This window comes from Strigops habroptila, chromosome 5, assembly GCF_004027225.2.
Source record: "Strigops habroptila isolate Jane chromosome 5, bStrHab1.2.pri, whole genome shotgun sequence".
Lineage (NCBI taxonomy): Eukaryota > Metazoa > Chordata > Aves > Psittaciformes > Psittacidae > Strigops > Strigops habroptila.
Window position 1 is genome coordinate 44,401,245 of NC_044281.2, and position 22,865 is coordinate 44,424,109.

Below are 22,865 nucleotides of genomic sequence, written 5' to 3' on the forward strand. Positions count from 1 at the left end.
ATGTTTAGATTTTCTTAAAGACTGGGACACTAAACAGCTTCCATGTTTGAGCACTATACATTTAGTGTATTAACATTACAGGGCTTACCTGTTCTTAATACTGAATGTTTTTTATGTATCTAGGATACTAACAAAGTACATCCAGTCGACAGATATTATTAAAATTATTAAAAGAAATAATAAAACATACATAACAAAATTAAGATTCTGGCTACTAGTAAAATAAATTCTCTTTCCCTTAGTTGAAAGGGTTAAACGACTTTGTTGAACAAATAGAACTGTGAGTTTACAAATGCAAGGAGTTATAGGGATCCAAATAATGAGTATATATGACTGAAAAACAATTACTGCAGGTGAAGAACGGGGGTATTTGATGGATAGAGCTGCAGTAAAGGCTACTCGCGACGAAGTCAGATACACTGTGAAAGGAGAATGATACAAATCTCATGGAGTATGAGACACACCAGACTTTATCCTGTGAAGCCTTCACAGGACTCACAAGGTTGGGCTCTTATCTTAGCTACTAGCTTCAGCGTATCAAGAAACTGAAAGCCAACGTTTGCTAAATTACTCCAGAAATTCCAGATCTTAAAATCTAACATCTAAACTTAAAACATGAGAACTGCTTAATTTGTAGAAATGACAGAAAATTTAAACTTGTTTCTGCTGTATATAAGCTGCATGAAATATTGCAAAGAATTAGTATTTTTTTTTATGCAGGTTATTCATAAAATAGATAAATAAGAATCCATGGCTTCACAACATAGCTTATCTTTACAGTAAAAGACCCCAGACAGATGGTATAACCTACCATTAAAGAATTTGCATACAAATATATTTTAGATTGTAATTTCACCATGGATATTACATTTTTCATGTAAATTATTTATTAATGTTTAAACACATTGAAAGGTATTGATAAGAGACATTTTTATGAAGAACTGCCCTTGAGCATATAATGCTAATCACAGCAAACACTGTAAAACTAATTTACTGCAAACAATTTCAATAGGTGGATGAAATATCCCAAGAAGGAAACCCAAGTCATACTAGGGCTTAAAATAACTAGGTCATCTGGACAGTACTAAGGCTTGAAGTAGCATCAGTAAAAGAAGCTTCAATAAAGGCCTCAAGAAATCTACACAAAAGCATTATTAAAAAGAATTCAAATAAAAAACCTGATTTTTAACTTATACCTAAATAAAACAGTAACAATAAATTAATGATAAAAATTGTCCAAACTGAGCATATGCAAATGTGTAAGCAAAGATGGAATTAAAGTTTCTTCTGAAAAAACCAGACATTAACTAAATTATGCAAATGCCATTGACAAACTTACTAGCATCAAAATAGGAGAGCCATAGAGACGGATGACCAGCTATGGAATACAGTTTTATAAATACTTAGCATAGACTACTGGTGATAATCAAAAGGCTCCTATGCGGTGAGCAAAGAGAATTTTGGTGGTGAATTCAGTAAGTTCTGAGTTGTTTTTCCCCTCCTGAAAGTCTTTGTTTCATTCTCCTTTTAACTACCCTTCCTATCTTCCTTTATTAGGAACTGCCAGTTTTTGTGAGAAAGAATTAAAAATAAGCGTTTGTAAAAAATATCCAAAGGAGGTTTTTTGTTTTGTTCTGGTTTGGTTTTTTCAATTAAAAAACGGACACTTGAGATTGAAAAAACACACTCATACTTCTGAAGTCTACTTTTTAATGTACGAAGGTGATTGCCACAGACTGTTCTAGGTGTAATTCAACAGCACTGCATCATGCGTGACAAGACCAGTTTATCCTTCAGAGAGTGTACAGGCCTTAGACAGTGACTGCAATATATTTATCTTTTGATTGCATACATATCTTTAACAATAAACTTCCCAATGAGTTCTCGGCAAGTTGCAGGAATCTAATGGTGAATGTATTTCTGGGTAAGAGACATCTGTTTTTTCAGTGCATGTGCTGTCTCGTTCTCTTTGTGAGTTTTCTATTTACATAACAAGTCTGTGCTAACAGATTAAAAAAATCCTGTCCCCATCTAATCTCTTAAAATACATACAATATTCTTCCAACTATGGTATTTGATATATCTAAAATTAAATATACTCTACTTTCCATAAGAAAAAATGAAAAAAACCCACCCCAAACCCGAAAAACAAACCCAAACAAAAAATCCCCCAAAAACCAAAACAAAAACCCCAACAAACAAACAAACAAACAAACAAAGATCTTCCACAAAGAGAAACAAACAATAACTTTTCAATTGGGTGCTGCCACAAATGAGTACAGCAAGAGAATGGCAGCCTACCGGGTGTCTTTTTTAATTCAGGTAAGTTTTAAAAATATTTTTTCTAAACCAATCAACTTTATTACTGGCCGTTTCTCAAGTTATTCTTCCCTTTTATTCAGTGGCATAACTGAAAAACACTCTTCCAAAAGAGTTAATACCAAATCAGAGCCATGAGCTTCACGCTGGAAAATATCAGCAAAAGCTTTGAGACCCATTTACAAGGATCTGGTCTGATTTTATTTCTAATAATTGCTATTTTAATTTTCTTAAGTGGAAAAGTCACACAAAATTATATTTAGTAATTGCACTGTCATCCATAATACTAAAAATAAACATGATATCATTACTTTCTAGTGGTGGCACTACATTTCCATCAGATAAACAATGCTGCCTGTAACACCAGTCTACTAAAAGCCCATTATTTTTTGACACATCAAAGAAAACAGAAAAATTTTTCAAAACATCTGATCTGAAATCACTGTGTTTACTGTTCATATATGTGTTTACTATCCATATATATGTGACAGGAAGAAAAAGAGTGGTAAAGAGAGAATTCACTTACCTCAAATCAGGAAGACCGGTGGAGTTAATCCACCAGATTTTGGTGAGTTTCTGAACTTTTGGAAAGAATTAGAGAAGTGCCGTTTCTTCAAGTCTGTATCTTTCTCTGTCTGTTTGGTTGTGATAAAGCCTCTTCTTCCTGCAATAAAATAAATCTTCTAAAATAGGATTTGCAAAACGACAAGCTATCAATACCTGTACTTCTCATAGACTCCATGGCTTCTCTATCAGACTGCTTCGCTACACAAAAATGATGGGTGCTTTCAGAAAAGCAAACATTGAACAAAAGTGGTGAGTTTACTTAGGCACCCTCAGCAGTCAGTGAAGAAAGGTAGAGTCCAAAGTATGACTTAAAATAAATTAATCTAATCTGACCCTACATACAGTTCTATTCTGAAGTGCCCTCTAGAAGAATCTCTCTTTCTTCATTGACCATAAACACAAGATCAGAAGAAAATCCTGCTGCCCAAGGGCAGTGACCAACTCTGGCCACATCCTCCACTGCTTCACCCTTCTACAGAACTTAAGGCTATAGAAATAGAAGCCACACAGCTGGAGAATAGATAGAAAGACTTTTAAAAGAGAAATTCTTGAAAATATCTACCATAAAACTTCAGAGAACCAAAATTGTAAAAAAGATGCCCAGTTTTGCTTATTTATATCTAGTTTCTATACACACCTCTCTCTATATATATACTCACACACATATTCATATATATAAATGAGCATAAAACCCCAAAGTATCTTAGATACCATTGAAAGTAGATTTTAGACTTGCAGGCATTTTTCCCTAAAATGCCTTGTAGGTTTTTCCCATAAGACAAAACATAACTACAATTAATTCTGTGGCTTGAACATGTGATGGAGAATCATGAACTCAGCCTAACCAGAGCCTTGTATTTAATTTTATTCTTATAACCAGCATCAACAATTGGTGAAAATATCTTTGCATGATTACACTTGGACTAACTACAGGGATCACAGGATTTTCAGGTTTCCCAATGTAGACCCGCAATCTAAATCAATCCAGAAGACCTGCTTATATCAGGGCTCTGTTAGCTCCTCAGCAGAAAGCCTGAAAACTATGGGGACACCAGATTCTTTTTTCCTTCCTTCTTCAATTTTCCCGGAACATGGGACTGTTCTCAACGAGGCAATGCCCAAGGTGTAGCCCCTTACTCATCATGTTAGAGGGCACAACTCAAAGCTCTACTTAAAGGCTCCTCCTGCTCCAGGCCAGGCGCTGCTGGTCAGTGCCACTCCTTCTCCTCCGCAGCAACCAACAGTGGATCTGGACTAGAGGATCAGAAAAGGGAGCCAATTTGTGTATATCTGCTGGATTAGTCTTAACCTAGATCGGCTCCCTAATCTCTGTGGCTGGAGGAATGCTTGTGCTGGCCTAGATGCTTAGGAAGAAGTGGCACATGTACAGGAATGAGTAACTCCAAGTGGAAAGAGCAGCAGTGAATTCAGCTCATGCCAGTCCAAAGTGCTTGGGGAAATTCAATATGTTTGCTCACTTATTTTATTTTAGAGCACTGCAGTATCGCAAATATCTTTTCATCTCCTGTTTTCATATGAGGAATTCAGGATATTTCATTGTTTAAGTAAAAGTAATATTTAGGTGTCTACATATTCAAAATGTACGATCCTAATTCTAAATTTTATCTGTTATAATATCAAAGAGCAGTTAGGCATGTCTAAAAAAGTCTGGTCTAAGTACCTGACTAAAGCAATCGTAAAGCTTGTGCTGGTTTTGGCTGGGGTAGAGTTAATTTTCTTCATAGTAGCTATTATGGGGCTGTTTTGGATTTGTACTGGAAACACTGCTGATAACACACTGGTGTTTTAGTTATTGTTGAGCAGCGCTTACACAGGGCCAAGGCCTTTTCTGCTCCTCACACCACCAGTGAGGAGGCGAGGGGACGGCAAAGGGTTGGGAGGGGACACAGCTGGCACAGCTGACCCCAACTGACCCAAGGGATATTCCATACCATATGATGTCATGTTCAGGATGTAAAGCTGGGGGAAGAAGAAAGAAGGCAGGGATGTTTGGAGTGATGGCATTTGTCTTCCCAAGTCACCGTTACATGCGATGTAGCCCTGATCTCCTGGAGATGGCAGAGCACCTGTCTGACCATAGGAAGGGCTGAATGAATTCCTTGGTTTGCTTTGTGTGTCTGTGCAGCTTTTGCTTTTCTAATTAAACTGTCTATATCTCAACCCATGAGTTTTCTCCCTTTTACCCTTCTGATTCTCTCCCTATTCCACCAGGGAAGAGTGAGTGAGCGGCTGCATGGGGCTCAGTTGCCAGCTGGGGTTAAACCACGACATAGCTGTTGGAAATAATAATCTTGCTTCCTTATTCCTGATTAGAATTCAGATCTATTGTCTGAATATTTATCTGACATGGTATCTGGAGAAAATGAAATTAAAACACGACAGATGGCATAAGAAAAAAAGAAGCAAATATCCCACCTTCCAAGATTACCTTTGCATGAACATATGGCCTTTTCCAAGTGCACTCTTCTTTTTTATGGCAACAAGTTGGCCAATAATATAACTTCGAAATAACTAATATAACTTCGAAAATGCATTTTAACTGCCTAACACCACAATATACCAAGTGAAAAACATTGAAGCTAAAAAAAATCTGTATTTCTGTGAGATACAGTAACAACAGGCAGGTCTTCCAGAAAAGCTAATTCAAAAATTAGCTATAAGGCTAACATACTAACACATTTGTTTTCTTTATGTGATATATAGCTATAAGGCTAACATACTAACATATTTGTTTTATGTACATAATATATAGCTGTAAGGCCAAGATACTAACAATTTTCACAGATTTGGCAATGGTGTCATTTGAGTGGATGCAGCTTTAAGCAGAGAAGATGTAAGAAGGGATACCAGCTACTTTTTTGCCTCCACTTACAGGAGAAAAAAAGAAATAGAGTTTTAATTTGCAAGAGGAAAAAATCAGAGACATCAATTTAGTCAATAGTCTCAAGCTTATAAATCCCTCGTACCTGATACTTTCATAAAGAAAGTGACAAGTACTAATAATGTATCTTACGCTCATGAAAAGACATTTATTTTACAAAAAGCCTTGGTTTTGACAGGAAAGGTGCACGCTGCTATTCAGAAACAGTACACATGCAATCTTCACCCAGCAATTTAAAAATGGAATGAAAACAATCAAATTGACAAATAGATCAGTTTCCAACGACGACGAAAATCCCTCCCATGTGCAATCCTGGGTAATAAAGAGGTAAGCACAGTGCAGGCCCATGTACCACAGCACCCGTCTCACCTAACAGCTGGTTGCTATGGCAAGCCTTTGCCTGTATTTTGTACATTAAACAGTAATATGTTTTCCGCTTCCTTGTTCTTGATATTTTGATCAAGTTAATACTCAAGATTTGGACCTGTAAGGTATGGAAACTAAAAGTTCTCTCAAATAATCATGCATTGCAATTTATTTTGGTTTTGTGAAAACATCTTTGAATTAAGAAATTAACAAGTAATTTAAAAATTATTTTCATTTATCTGTAACACACAGCCTTTTAAAAATTTGATTTACTTCCATTAGCTACTTTGCATACCTGTTGTACATGCATTTCTATTTTCTAGCTCACAATGGAAATGTAATCTACTTTTCTCCTTCACTGATCTTTAATTTAATATAGAGAGAACTGTGAAACTGATGAGAACTGAGATGATAAACAATTTTCGTTCTGTATAATACCAATTTGTCTTTCCTCTGCTTTTCTTCCTAAACAAATGCTGTTAAAGGTGCAAAAGAATGAATCAGTAAAAAAATGTAGTCATTACTACTGTAAACTAACCGATAACTGAATTTCTTTCTGTAGTTGTCACTACCTGAAACACAGTGCTATTTCAAAAGCTGCATGAGAGCCGCCTATGAGAACAAGAGTCATTCTAGGGAGGACAATATTAATCCATTCTTCTTGATTTCTACGGCTAACATAAAGCCTTAACATAAAAAAATATAAATACCCAAAAGTGAACACATAATAATTTGATAAAATAACCCCAACAGGAGAAATAACCGCTGTCCCACCCCAGGGATCCCCACTGGACGAAGTGCAAACTCAGCCTCTCATTCACTCAAGAGCGAGCTGTGACAAAAATTGACAATAGTCCTACACTGAAAAAGAATTGTATAAATAAATCAATCACCTTTTTCTCTTGATAGGAATGTTGGTTCCACTAACAGCAAATGCAAAAAGTCTTCCTTTTTGTCCCCCAGCACATGAAAAGAAAGAATTTTTACACAGCTTCACTTCTCTTTTGCACCACACCTTGACATCAGAAACTAATATACAGACCTTGGGGTCAGTAGACCTGGATTATGACTTTTAACCTCTTCTGTGCTTTGTAATGGATACAAGTTGCAGAAGCAGAGTCTCCAAAGCATATTTACAAATTGCCTAAAGGCCAATAACAAGTGTTACATGCATTCTCTTTCAATTAATGTAAATACACATGGACGAGGCACAAATACTCTCCTGAAAATGGCTGAATCACTCTGTCCTGCTCAGCTTCCCTGCTGCCTCTCTGGCTGCTTGAGTGCTTCCACGTCATGCTAGAATACTTGTTTCCTAGGCAAGAACTAACTCAACCCACCAGAATGTATCAATTTCTATATTCTGATTCGGATTATTTTATAGTAAACATATTTGTGTTGACACCAAGACTGTAAGTTTTCCATTCCTCTGAGAACACGGTGTAAGCAGCTGAAGCACCGTCCAAATACTGGAATAAATATACCAACAGCATAAGAAGCAGAAGAAAAGGATACCTGGACTTTAATATCCCAAGCTTCAAACTCATTAGGAAAGAAGTTTAATGCAGCACACACACTAACAGTTTATATTTCTGTTTCATGATACTGCATCATCACATAAGAAAGTGTCTTCTTCTAAAAGTGACATTATGCCATTGTTTAAATCATCCAAAAAGAAAATAACAAACTTTTCTGTGTTATTTCTTACTCAAAAATTCTTGGCATAATTTTCCATAACTGGCAAATCTTGATTATTCCCAACTCTCGCACAGGTCAAATGCTCCCATAGTAGTTGACAGGAGGAGGACTCGATGACTGGTGCCCAGCACAGACTCGTTGCATCAATCTTCTTTTGGTCTTCACTTGGGCTATAATCAATGGTGGTGGCAGAGAAACCTGTTTTCTCCTAAACCTGAAATATTATGTTGTCCATCTGAAGTTCGCATAGAAAGGAATCACCCCATCCACGTGCATGAACACACCACATAAAAACTTTTTTGTCGTTACTGCTCCAGTATAAGATAATTGGAAATTCTTAGAGAAGCTAAGAAAAAAAGCTTTTTAAAGGGGAAATAAAGCTAGTCAGAGACTAGCATTAACCCCTACTGACTGCAGTACCCATGGTTTTAACATGCTGAGCTTTACCCTTTGCTTATTTACTGATGTGACCAAATTCATCACTGTTGCACTCACACTTCCCATATTCTTTGCTTCTATCATCCCTCTATGGGTGTTAATATTTCCTGATAAAATGATAACCAAAGTTATCTTACACACAGATTTCATTACCTAATATCTCTGCAACACCTTCAAGGTGTTGAACTTTGTCATGCTACAAAAAAGCCTGGGCAAGCAAACTACAGCAAGTATCCCCACTGAAACTGGAAAAGCTGAGAAAGTTCAAAACTAATACACATAGCAAAGGAATTTAATTTCATTACCCAGCATGTACCCTGAAGGCTGCCTTCTTCACCATCAAGGAATACTCATCATTGCGTTTCCTGTAAGCAGTTCTTTCAAACTGACATTGCTACTAACTAGTACTACTAATTGTCCAGTTCATTGATGGATGTTACATCATTTATGGTAATTCATATCAGGATAGTAATTCATATCAGAATGGTATTTTAATAATCCCCTGACACAGGACTGCTAAAGCAGAATTCAGTTTCTGGAATTCTAATTCTATTCTTACTAAGGTTAATAGATAGTTTCCCACTGAGTTTAATACAATTCACATGGGATCGTTATTGAGTCTATATTTATATAAAATGCCCTACTACTTGAATCTGTTTTATAATTTTAAAAATATCATAGAGAGCAACATTCTCTAAACATTTAGCCTAGGATCGAACCAATTTTTCGGAAAGCTTCAACAGATTTTATGAAGTCTGTTTTTAAAGTATTTCTAAGGACCATGGTACTACACCATCAATCATTGCTCTGATTTTCAGAAATATGTATCACCTGCTGCAAGCAGCAGTAAGGCCAAATGGACACATGAAATACTATTAAGCTGCTTTAATGACAAATGTACCAAAAGTCATTGGGGAAAAAGGCACCCATCCTCTTAAAAGGCTAATAAAACTCACTTCTTTGTTGCAAGGTTTTCTGAAGTGTTGTCAGCAGTTTGTGAAAAGGCCACAGATGAGAAAAATGCCTCGGACAATAGTTAATATATAAACATATATAAGACCTCATGATGTCTTAATGAATTAACTAATTTGGAAGCTTTATGGTGACAGCAGACAAGCCTTGATACATTAATCATGTCCTGTTCTGGTCACTGCTGTGATCATAAAAGTAACTTTCCTTGCTGTAAAATTTGACAGAGCTGAATTTTTCCTGAAACCCCACTCTGAACATCAACCCTCACTGAAATACCGAAATACTAATACCTATGTAATGTTTTATATAAATGCACAACATGTATATTATATACAAAATACAAAAAATCCCAATCAAAAAATCGAATAAAAAGGCACAGAAATCTGGCAAAAGAGGAAAACATAATTTTAACCTGATAGCTACAAAAGAAAAAACTTTGAATTTTTTATCCACAAAAAAGTGATTTGACTGTAGCCTATAACTACAGTGCACAGAAAAATCCTAAGGTCAATAAGAAAGCCATTCATAAAAAGTGCAAAATCTGGACTGCCCTCAGAAAGGTTTCAGCAGTCAGCACTCCAAACCTGCCAAAAGCTTTTCAGCTTCAGAATTCGAGAACACCATGCTAGGCAGGCCATGAAAATCATGTTCTCAAGCATATGAAAAGCCCACCAAATCCTGGGCTTCATCACCAGCAGTTTGACCAGCAAGTTGAAGGAGGTGCTTCTCCCCCTCTACTCCGCTCTTGTGAGACCCCTCCTGCACTGCTGCATTCAGCTCTGGGGCCCTCAACATAAGCAAGATGTGGATGTGTTGGAGCGAGTCCAGGAGGCCACAGAGATGCTCCAAGGGCTGGGGCACTTCTCCTACGGAGACAGGCTGAGAGTTGGGCTTGTTCAGCCTGGAGAAGAGAAGGCTTCAGGGAGGCCTTAGAGCAGCTTCCAGTGCCTAAAGGGGCCAAGAAGAAAGCTGGAGAGGGGCTTTTTACAAGGACATGTAGGGACAGGACAAGGGGGAATGGCTTTCAACTGGCAGAGGGGATACTTAGCACAGGTATATAGGAAGAAGTTCTTCCCTGCGAGGGTGGCAAGGCACTGGCACAGGTTCCCCAGGGCTTTGAGCAACCTGGTCTAGTGGAGGTGTCCCTGTCCGTGGTGAAAGGGTTGGAACTAGATGGTCTTTAACGTCCCTTCCAACCCAAACCATTCTGTGATTCTATGAAGAGATGTCTAGAGAACTCATCAAGCTTGATGGGTGTACCTCAATTCCTCTAGCTTGTTCTTGTCAGAGGAGTAAAGGACAAATCCTCTTGCATGTCTCTCCTTCTGCCCCTCTGGCAGAAGCAGCTGTGATGCTTTCATGGTTTTTATTGGAAAGCTGGTTCCTGCACTCTCTCACTAACAACTCCTCTCACTCCTTCACCTTTTCCTCTCCTGACCAAACTTTTGCTCTTGGATCTAATCCTCCACACATATCAAGTAGACAACCTGCACTTTGTACAGTCGTGAAACTTCATCTCCTGCTCAGGTTCTCTTCTTAACGTGGTAACGCATCTCACCCTGACACCAGCTGAACTCTCCCTTGCTACTCATCCCCCGGATACGATTCTCCATTTCTTTGGTATCTCTCAGTGGAGTCTTATCAACGGAAATGTTGTCCCAGTGAATTTCCTCAGCCCTCACCAAGATTAAAGAAGCATAGTAAGGAAAGCACGCACCTTCCTCCAGGGAGGCTGTTGATGACGTTAGAGCAAACTAGAGAGAGCTGCAGCTGGCAGAGAGTATCACTGACGGGTATGGTCACAGGCTGGTTTAAGCAACTGATGGCTATGGAAGCATTTCTAGTCATAAAAGACTTTTTCAGTTAAAAGCCTAAAAATAGATAAATACCTAAGCTGGTAGTTTGAGCAAAGCAAGAGTAAGGCAAGAAATGAAGACAGTTTTCCTAATCCAGTGTCAGCTTCTTTCCACACTGACACTAAGAAACTCCAGAACTCCCCAGAAGCAGGCTGGACCTCAACAGTCCCACTGCCTTCCATGGCCAGAAGCACATCCATGTCCCCTGTCTACATTAAGGGCCCTCTACCTAGAGGTAAGAACTCAGCCACACGAGACAATATTTCCAAGCAAGTAATAAAGCAATCCACAACATTGTCAGTTTCTTGACATCACAAAATCAGGATGACCAAACCCATGGCTAGTTCCTAAAGCAGGATGCCATCCTGCTGTATTCAGTAAGCAGCGAGATTGTAAGTACTAACATTAAGAGTTTTAGGGAGGTAGCAGGTAGGGCTGTCTTGGGACTTGAGAACAGGGGTGTTACCTGCCATACCAAGCCATCCTTGCCTTCTGGCAGGCTGTCTCATTGCAGGGACTTGTAATTAGAAAAAAAAAAATAAATCAAACCCAGTGGTGATGACTGCCGTATTAGCTACAGCTGACATAGACAAAGCATTACATTAAACATCTCCTACAGCAAGTTGATCATAAGAATCATCTGATAGCAGTAAGTTAATTAGATTCTGATACTTAGTTCAATATCCTCAAGCATGTACTCAGCATTTGCAATACTGGAAGAGAGCTGGTGTAAAGCTATCGGGGAGGCAATAAGAACCTTTGCTGCACAGTTCTTAACCACTGGGGGAAAAAAAAAAAGAGTAATCCCAGACCATCATTTAAATGGCTACTGATACCTCTGCACTCCATACCTGCTGTTTGACTGGTTTTTAACTTTTTTTTTCAATTTTCAGATCACTATAAGCAAAACGTTATATATATTCAAATTCCTATTTTAATGCAGTTATTTGCAATACAGAACTATGCAGGCTCAAGAATAATGAGTGGACAGAGGCATGTAACTGGTTTATTGGTCTGGTTTGCACACTTGATTATGCACAACAGAAGTGATAATTTTTATTTTATAGAATTTCATGTTGTTTTTACTCTGAGCAATTCCCAATAAGAAAGAATAAGGCAGGTTCCTCAGCTAAAAGTCAAAGCTGCCAATGTATGACAAAGTGTCAGCTAGTCAAACTGTGAATGAAAAAACAGAGAACACATTACATCATTAAAAACTTACAATACCTTTTCTGAAAAAACTTATTACACAGCATCTCTATATATACTATATATGTATATATACACACACACATATACATACGCTATCCCTTTGGTCTATTGAGATAACCAAATGGCTTCTGGGGGAAGAGGATGAAAACAGAACTGCCTTAGCAATAACCCCATGAAAACACACTCCTTCCCTTAACAATTCCATAAACCTGGACGAAATTTTTTATCCCACATCTGCTCTGTAAGCATTATTAGGCAAGAAAAAGAGTGGACAGTAAAACCAAGCATTTAAAGTTGTCAAAGTGTTTGACAGGACATCAACAATAGCAGGTACAAACACAATTAAGTTAAATACACAAATACACGTTGAAGGATTGAAGACAAAGTTATCACAACAACAAAAAAATCTCTTAAGAAAAAAAAATACATCACAGATTTAACTCTTTTCTCTAAGTTTATGTTCCAAAATCTACAATGTAAATCCAAAATATAAAGTGTGTTAGGTTTCTTGTTTCTAAAATGTTTTTTCAGAAAGCAAGTCAATGAATAGCTGTATGAATGTTGTCCTACAGAGTTCCAGAAAAGTGTTCCCTGCATTAGAGCAGCTAACAAATGAATTTTGCTAGCTTCATTTTAGCCAGCTTTTCACGTCAGCAGAGTACACAAAGAATCCAAGAAAAAGATTTCTAGTAACAGCCGACAAACAACTTGGTTACACGTAAGTTTGGGTTTTTTTTATTGCAAGACTTTATGCAAATTTTCTCTACTACCACAAAAAACCCCTTTGAAGCCAAAGAATCTTCTAATACACAACGCAAAAGACCAAAATTGTTTAACGCCTGCAGTCATTAACAATAAGTTAAACACTTTTAATTACTTTGCAAGTTAATAATTAAAAAGTGTAAGTGTAATAGCAGTATAGCCTTACAATTCTGTATGAATTTAAAAAATGGCGAATTCTACACAGCGTCAACTGGTGTAATTTAATGACTGGATTTTTCCTTCTTCACAGAAGCCACAAGCTAAGTGTCCCAGTTCCTTCATTCTTAGCATGTTTTTACACTACCTGGATTTAGGCTTAGTACAAGAGAAAGTTTCTGACCCCTGAAGCTTTTATTGCCTCTTCTGTACTTGCAAACTTCTCTAATTCAAAGGTATGTGGCTGGTAGGAAGGAGTTAATGGGAGCTTCCAGATGACAGAATTCATTTCCCAAAGAGAGTCTGAGACATCCGTTCAAGGAGAAAAACTTTAAATTCCTACTGAATTACGCTAGATTGAAATTGATGGGACAATCATATCCCCTGACAACTACTAATCTGGTAGATAAAATGATTTCTATTCAAACCAAGTGCTAAGATACTAATGGTGACCTGAAGGCTAAGGACTAAAGCGATCTTCATCATAATACAAACTTGCTTTAAATTTGACAGCTGTAAGAGTACACTTCCCAAATTTTGGGAAGCAGTGCTCAGTGGCCTTAGTCTGACATATAAGAAGACATGCCAGGTCCAGCCATTTGGACTGCCTGAGCTGCCAACTACCTGCACCTAAAACCATGCGAGAGCAGAGAGGTGAGACAGCCCAGTATAGTGGATGGAACTTAAGGCACCTATGGGGACCTACAGGCCCTCGTCATAGGGTTTTTGTTTACCTTATCAGGTAAACAGAAACTACAGATGTCTGGACATGTACTTCATGTGGAAACTTCTTCCTGACTTTACAGCATGAAAGTTGATGCTTCCCCTCTATTTCTTCCTGACTTTACAGCCTCCCCTCTATTTCAGTAGTTTTGAGCTCTAACTACTAAAAACTGATTCAAACCAAGCAGGTGCATGCCTGACTTAAAGTAACCAAATGGTTCTGCCACCTTCAAAAAGCACTCATGGCTGAAAGCAATTGCACACAAGAAGAATTTTATTAGATTTTATAAATATCTTTCAGGGGATGGCAATATGTAGCTGTGCTAATAGAGAAATTTTCGGTCAGCTTTTTTGGATGTGTGAATGTGGAAACGTGGCAAACACCTCTAAACAAAAGTTGGGACCTAAAATAACCATGTAGAATTCTACTTTCACCCTCACTTTGGATTAACAAGATGATCAACAAGTGTGATGAACAGGACCTTCACTTGAGGACCAAAGACTTGCTGTCTCATCTTAGTGTACGAGGATGTCAACAAAACATGGTCATACATAAAGACACAAAATTAAGATTCTACCTAAAATGGCAACCTGCACTAGCGCATTAGGAAATGCCTATTTTAGCTGTTGCTCAATTTCAGTGAACAGATGGAAACATTTAAATTTTGGGCAACAAGAATTATTTCTTAATAATTCAATAATTTCATAACAACATCAAGGTAGCCTGAAAAACAGATAAGAATGCCTTTAATTCTCAGTGAACTGAGATCTGTACAACCTGATGGGGCTAGTTCAACACCCCAATCATTAGCATACTTTTTTTGACATTCTGCATTAGCAGCTACGAATAACAGTGTTCAAGTCTCTCCTCAACTGCAGTAGCTACAATCTTTTTGAGGGTTACATTCTTGAATACTTCTAGTATAGCATGTACCTCCTCAAAAGTTTCAATGCTAGAGAAAGTGACTCGTCTTACACACAAACCCAGAGTTTCAGAGAAAATTATGAAAGCAAGCCTGAGGTACCTTCAAAAAGCCAACACAAGCACTATTAAAATTAACCTCCATTGTGTTGTTATAATGTGTAATGCCTTACAAAGCCACGACAGAGAATATGGACATTACTAAAACAGTCCTAACGCTGTGTAAGTTCACATACTTAATAGTTAGCTGTTACTAAATGGAATGACTGAATTAGTAATTTTTAAGCATGGTTCCAAATAGTCAACACAAACCAGACACAGTCTTCTGAATTACTTATTTTTTGAACTATAAACATGTCCTCTGCTGAACTACCAAAATTAAGAATCTACTCATGCAGCTAGATTCTCACGCTATGTACCAGTGCTTCGCTACAAAGCAATGTTAATCTACTCCGGGTAAAAATTTATCCTAAAACATACACGAAACTGTAGTAAATAGAAACAGTCAAATAATTTGTAACTGCTGTAGGTCAGCCCAACTAAGCACACTATGATAAATACAGTAGGGTAAAAAACGTTTGTACTTCAGCACCTTCAAGTATTTCAGGCAGCAGATGAAAATGATCAGTTTGAAACAAGATTTTTCTTTAGACAGACTTATGGTTTATTCTTCCAAAGAAACCTTAAATACAGAAAATATGACTTCACCTGCACAGAAGTAATACTGTAATCTAGTATTCCTCATATCATCATCAGGAACTATTGTTATACCCATGCACCAAAATATTTTATTCAGTATCTCTTCCCACTTGATGTAACCAAGTCATTTTGTGGCACTTAATTTGGAGGCACAGAGTAAACTATCTTTTCTACTTCATCAGTTTTATTCATTGTTCTAAGCCAAACACAAATCCCACGGCAAACTCCGAATTTGTTGCAGCCATACACTGAATAGCAGCCAGGGCTCTCGCAACACAGGTCCCAAAGCTGAAAATACAAACTTTATGTGCAAGTATGAAAGAGCGCAAGTCTGTTGAAGGATTCAGATTTCACACTGGTCTTCTAAATTCTTCTCAGGTGAACACCGCAGCCCTTTACTAATGGCAGACTGCTCAGCAGCTCTGTATAACTTTTGCTGACACGTCTGATAGAAATGCGTTTTCGTAGCATATTTTCCAGATGCTATTTATGAGTAGACTAACACATAAAACCAATAAAAAGGAGTAGAAGCTTATTTTAATCTCTGCTTTCAAATTTTTGCGTGATCAGCAACAGAAGATAACTTGGAAGCTGCCATGTATGCAACTAGGTATGAAGAGGCAAACCAAGATGTAGATCCAACATGCCTTCAGAGCAAAGATATGCTCTGCCCAAAATGACTACAGCAACAGGCAGGGTCTGTTACACTGTAAAGACAGTTTGAGGTATGGGCGTTTTGAGAAGCTAAGGTAAACTGAAAAGCCGAAGAGGTAGAATTTTTAACCTTTTTTTTAGTTTCCCACTGATAAAATAGTAGTACTTCTAAAAATCCTAATCCATGAAACTTTTTGGAACTATAGCAAAATAATTTAACATCATTATGCCACTATGGAGTTGAGGTCAGACGTACTGACATGTTTTGCATGAATTTTGAATATCCTTAGTATTAAGTTATTTGACATTCGCGAAATCATCTCTGGTTAAGCTGGATAGTAATACATTACTACAGGTTGTATTTTAGCTACTGCAATATTGCAAGCTTAGCAAGGAATTCAGGATTTCAGGTATTTTGTATTATTGCAAAGGCACTATATGTACATTTACATATATTAACTGTTCTAATGGAGAAGTTATTCAGTGATTTACAAACATAGCACTTAAGCACAACTATCAGCTTTGAAACTTATCAATCTGATTTTTTCTTTCTTCTTTTTAGCTGGCACTAGCACAAGAAGTTCTGGCACAGATTTATTTGCAGTTTGCACACACTTCAAGCCAGTGTTGATTGCCTGGGACAGTTGATTTAAAATTGTCATGTTCCCTTTAACAGAGCAAGATTTGCAAGAGAGCCATAAAGATTTCCTGTACTATTAACTGTTTGATTTCTAGCACCTTAGATCAAGGCTCATCTTCTCTTTTCCCTATGTACTAAAGCGACTTTTTCAAATCACTGAAAATTGTAACAGGACTTCCTAGAGGCAATGTGCCTCCTTTCCTCTTTATCCCATATACACCATACGCATGGATATCCCAGGATTTCTCAATGGCAAAGCACAACATTTCTCTCTGGGAGCTGGCCTGACAATCATGTACCTGCTCCTGTAATGGAAAGTATACAAGATTTCAAAACATCTTTCACTTCCCCAGGCTACCTGGTCTGGCAGCTCAGAGCTCTCAGACCACTGCTTTACAGCCACCAGCACCCTGGAGCAAAGCTGATGCATCAAGAGAGCTGCCTGGTGAAGAGGTGGAGCCACCATTGCTGAAGGGATTTAAAGGACGTGTAGATGTGGCACTTCAGGACATGGTTTAGTGGTGGACTTGGCAGTGCCAGGTTAACAGTTGCACTTGATGATCTTAAAGGTCTTTTCCAATCAAAACAATTCTGTGAGATGCTGATCAAATTTATGGCTGCAACTAAATGATCCACATCCCTATCCAACCAACAACTGAGCTGAAGAACAGTGATTTAAAAATGTTCATAGAAAATGATGAGAAAGATAGGCAAAAAGCCAAGCATGTGAAACTGAGAGAGAACTGTGAGCACTGTACAAAGCTATGTCCTGTCGAACCTCAGGTGCCTGCTGCACCCAAGATCATCTCTGCAGACAAATCCTGATCTTGAGATTGAACAATAAACACAGGATACAAGGACTCACTCTACTCTCCCACTGCCTAAAGACATCTCTCCTTCGCTGCTCTCCCTGAGGATAGACATTATTTCCCAGCAGTTTCATACCCCTCAGAGCACACAGAAAACCAAGGGACTGCATTGAGGACAAACAATCTGCTCTTTGCAGGTCTGAGCAAGCTCAGATGTCTGATGCTGTTTTGCAGGGGCTTTTTTTTGTTTCCTAATTATCAAATTATACATACTCTGAATTTCCCTTTTTTGTTTCAATAAGTAATTATTATATTTTTGGATGTAATAAAGTGCCAGGGATTAACATAACTCTGGGCTTAGATTTCGTTCTTCAGAAGGGACAAAAAAGAACAGGCATCCAATTTATTTTTGGCATCTTTTGTTTTAACAGCAATGCTAAACATACTCTTCCATTTTTTGCGCAAAAGATGATACTGCTGTTCAGGTACATACAAAGTTACCAGATAGCTTTCTGGAATGTTAACTTTATTTCAAGAGAAACTTGCCAAGTGTAAATAGTTTACAAAATTAGGAAGCAGGATGAAATTATGAAAGCAACCAGAACTGACACTATATGATGTTAAGGTAAAATATTTTGTGAGCGTTTCTCTAATGTATCAGATTCCTCTATATTCCTTCACAAGGGCTCATTCCATCTCCCACTCTCCCTGCTGCCAGCCCCATCTCCCTTAGCACAGGAAACAATTCTTCAAACTCTGGAAGTCTGAAAGTCTACTAATTCTGACATAGTCACCAGGTAATTACTTTCCTTTAGCATCACGAATATTACGCAAAACTCACCATGTGCTGTTACTACTGGGCAGGCATCACTCTGAGTCCTGCAGCACAGGTGTGACACTTCCTTCTGCCCCTCTAATCGTTGCATGCACAACCTATGTATACCCAACTGTTGAGGGACCCTACCTTTAATGGGTGAAATTATTGGGTATTAAGCTTCTTTCTAGAAGCCTTCTTTGGAATGCTGCAGAACCAGTAGTTTTTAAACAGCTAATGAGTGCAAATTTTCCCAAACTGATTTACTTGGTTTTACCTCCTCCTGGATACACAGTGATACACATACAGTTTCTGCCAAAGGCCTTGGCATAATCTGGGACTTAAAGCACTGAGAACCACTGCCCATGCCATGCAAGTGTCCATATAAAAGCACTAGCTGTTGATGTCCTACTATTAAATGCTTTACTCATCACCACACTAGTGAAACATCCAAACAGTACTTCACACAGAATGGAAACCCTCTCCTGGTGAGTCATCATTATTTTTCTTTTTTGGCACCAATACAGATCAGAGTAAATTAACAGACATGCAGGAAAGCTCTCCTCCTGCATCCCAAATCTCTAAAGCCATTTTTGGACTTGTACGCGTGAACCACTGAAAGAACAACAGATGAAGAGACAGTTTGATTCCTGAAAAGGACTGGCCAAAGGCCTTCAATCTTGTACTCCTGTCAAAATACATCCAAAGATATCATATGTGAAATCTACCAAAAGCTGACTGTTAAAAATTAAATCAACCTAATGAGGTAGACAGCTAGTTCTACCATTCTTTATGCTGTAGTTATGAAATTTTGAAGGTACAAAGCACATGGGCCCTAGAGATCACCAACATCTGCATTTGAAATGACGCCAACATTATGCATCTGAGGGTGAGGCAAGTGAAAATCTGGAAAAAATTCAAGTTCTTCTAATGTTCAAGGACTATCTTGAAGGTGTAGCATGTATTTAGCTATTTTAGTATGTTGTCTTTAAAAGCACAGATTAGGTTTGGGGTTTTATTGTACTCTTTTCCTTCAAAGTCTTGAAAGTATTAACTCAGCATTCTCTGCTTTGAGCTTTCAGAAATACTTCTGTATTTTGTTTTACTGCCAAGTCTTTAACTGGAGTGGACAAGGCCAAGCTCAGGGTATGCTGCCTCCATAGGCGTGCTGGGGCAGGAAGGAGCAGTGCCTTATGACAGGTAAGTGGAACCTACCTGAAAATGTGTGTTTTAAATACCCAGGGGCAAAGGACAATCTGTCCAGTCTTTAAAGATCTCATGTGGGCAACTGCAAGACCAGGCACCAATTTCTGGGGAGCTTCTCTTCAGCAAACACAGAGAAGGGAACTTAGAGAGGTACATGACAAATGCATACAATATAGATTTAGATAAATCCTGATGAATCAGAGGTTACCTCACCATTTACATTTATCGGCCAAACCCTGAATCTAGTAGTTTTTTTAACTGAAATCACCAAGTTGCTGGAGTTATGGAAAAGTCTACTAAAAAAATAATCTATGTTTATGTTCTTTAGAAAAATCTTCACAAGAGAAACTTGTTAGAAACATCTTTAACACTCCTCCAAAATCTTTATTTTCTACCTTTTATTAGAGCAAAAGAATCAAGGAAATGAATGAGATGGCTTCAGCATTCAGAAAGTGTTCCTTAACGTTGTCAATGAACAGTTTTTAGATGGGACAAAATACTATATGAGTTCAAGGAAACATAAGAAAAAAATAAACTGATATGGAATCTCTAGCCTAGAGCTCACATTCCAAAACATGCTGCAAAAATATCTAAATGTGTCAAATCCAGAAGAAGGGCCAGGTATTTTGAACGAGATGCCTATCCAGAAGGTAGCAACAAGATACACTTCCAGCAATGCAGCGTTGTACTTCGTGAACATAACTGAAATGCTTTTTCAGTTCTACCACCAATTTCCACAGAGCCAGGACATAACTCCGACTTAAGTAACTGCATAATGGACAATGCCTGTACACTTAAATTTGCCTGCTTTAAAATCACCTTTTCATCATCACTGAATGACCACATTTAGTTCAATGCTAAAACATATAGTTTAATCCTAGATGTAGGCTTTATAAATTTCTGTTTCTACCTAAACAAATAATTTACTGTCATGTCAGTCCAGTAGATATTTCGTATGTTGTGATTTGGTTCTCACACCTCCCCACAACGCCCTGCCCCTTTTCAGTGAATACATCCCATTATCGTAAATATTGTATGAACTTGAATCTAAGCTAAAACTTACTCTAAGGAACACAGCCCAGCTAAGTCCAACATGTAAGGAAGAAATTACAGCCTTTGCAGCCTCTCCTTGCCTCCCTTCCTCTCAGCCCACTTGCCAGTAAGTATGATTCCCGGGCTAAGGGGCTAAACTGGTTTTAGCTTCTTATATATACTTGATTCTGGATTTAGGAATTGATCACGGTGGAGTAAGTCAGACACTTCTTTCCTTCCTGTCAAAAATGTAATCCACCTGACCCGAACCCAAAAGTCATTTACAGCTTTAGCTGCTTCTCCAGAAGGGCTCTGTAACAGGAAACGACAGGCAGACCATGAGGTCCCAGAGCTCTGAGGGCTTCTGCACAAGCCAGAACCTGAAGCGTAGACTCAAACTATATAGCAATGGAATTTTTCCCCACCACAGAAGTTTGTGTTTAACTATATATTGTTGTTTAGTCTGAAGAAGAGAAGGCTCAGGGGGAACCTTATCACTTCCTACAACTACCTGAGAGGATGATGGAGAGAGGAAGCAGCTGATCTCCCAAGTAACAAGCAATAGGACAAGAGGTAACAGCCTCAAGCTGTGCCAGAGGAGGTTTAGACTGGATATTAGGAAAAATTTCTTCACTGAAAGAACAGGTATTGGAACAGACTTCCCAGGGAAATGGTGGAATCACTGTCCCTGGAAGCGTTCAAACAACATGTAGATGAGGCCCTCAGTGTAACGGTTTAGTGGTGGTCTTGGAAGCCCTGGGGTAATGGTTGGACTTGATGATCTTAAAGGTCTTTTCCAACCTAGCTGATTCTATGAGTCTATATCTGGGGCAGCACTAGGCTTAATAATGCTTTAGCCTCCAAAATATCTCTAAATTCTATTTAACATCTACAACATTGTTTCTAGCAGCAACTTAGAGAATAAAACAAGACATGTCTGTAGTAATGCTGCAAACTTTGTACGCTATGTATCAACTTTATGCTAGAGAGCAATAGCAAAAGTATGCTAGGCTGTGTTTCTTAGCACACTGTATGGCACATCATTTTCACACAAATGGCGTTCACAATTGGCATAATTTTTTTCCTTTTTGCAAATAGTGCAAGAAAATGCAAAAGCATGGGTACAACTAAAGGAGATGAAGTAAACCACACTAGAAGAACAAGCAAGAATACAATTATGAAAGATTTAGTATGTATAAACAAAAAGAAAATATTTAAGCCCTTCCACATGAAAGGTAAAGCAGTATTACTTTTATGTAAAATGCAATTCCTTACTATTATAAATAATTTAACATGGAAACACTTTTCTAGGTGATATAGTGAGCTCACTATCACTTCAGGGCTTTGAAACAACATCAGGTACCTTTTGAATAGACAAGGTTTAAACCAGGTTCTGCAAAAAGTGACAGTCTGCATGCTGACGGAAGCCAGACAAAAGTCACTGTGGTCTCTCCTGGCTCTTGGGTTTTTAAATTCTCTTACTCTCTTCTTAGAAACCTAGGAAAAAACAGAACCTGTCTTGGGCAGGAAAGTAAAATAAGCAGAGTAGAGCTAAAAACAGACGACACAACTAAAGAATCTATGTCCATTTGAAGGCACCACTCCCATTTTCACTTGAAGATACGCTTTCACAACACGTATTTCTAGTTTGAAAGCATTTTATCATTGATCAGCTGCACTGCACTCTTTCGCATAAGTACTTAAATATAACGTGGTGCATTAAGCATGTGTTCACAGAGTCTGCTTCATCGAGGCAGCAGGCGGCAGCTATGGGAAATGCAGCTGGCCTCTCTTCACTCACCCTGCCTCCCAAATGAGCCCCATCTCATGCAGCGTGTAGTCTAGATGTCCGGACCTTGCTCCTTCCGTCTCTATCCGATTGTTCCCTAACCCCCTCCTTGCAGCTGCAGCCAGGCTGGTTCATTTGTAATTATAAACCATCTTTTACTGTCTCAGATGGAATTTTAGTTCTGCATTCCTGTAGCACAAATCAAAACTATTCATAAAGAACGCATAATTTCATCTGTTTAGATGGGACAGTCATGATAATCTCAGGGCATTGAACCTCATTTGGAAACACCTGGGTCAAACCATAGCACCTCTCCTACGGAGACAGGC

At 38.2% G+C, this 22,865-nt stretch overlaps 1 protein-coding gene across 17 annotated transcripts in view; it reads right to left on the reverse strand.

The window, feature by feature from the left end:
- The window catches only part of MBD5 (methyl-CpG binding domain protein 5), a 152,088-nt gene that overhangs the window by 67,909 nt on the left and 61,314 nt on the right, over nucleotides 1-22,865 (reverse strand). For 14 of the 17 annotated variants that reach the window (XM_030486981.1, XM_030486977.1, XM_030486982.1 and 11 more), the window contains one exon: nucleotides 2,846-2,983. The gene's annotated coding sequence lies outside the window, so the exon portion shown is untranslated. Of the gene's footprint in view, nucleotides 1-2,845; nucleotides 3,000-5,680; nucleotides 7,197-8,680; nucleotides 9,590-22,110; nucleotides 22,241-22,865 lie in introns of those variants that run through there. The other 3 variants (XM_030486988.1, XM_030486989.1, XM_030486984.1) reach the window with 3 other exon arrangements.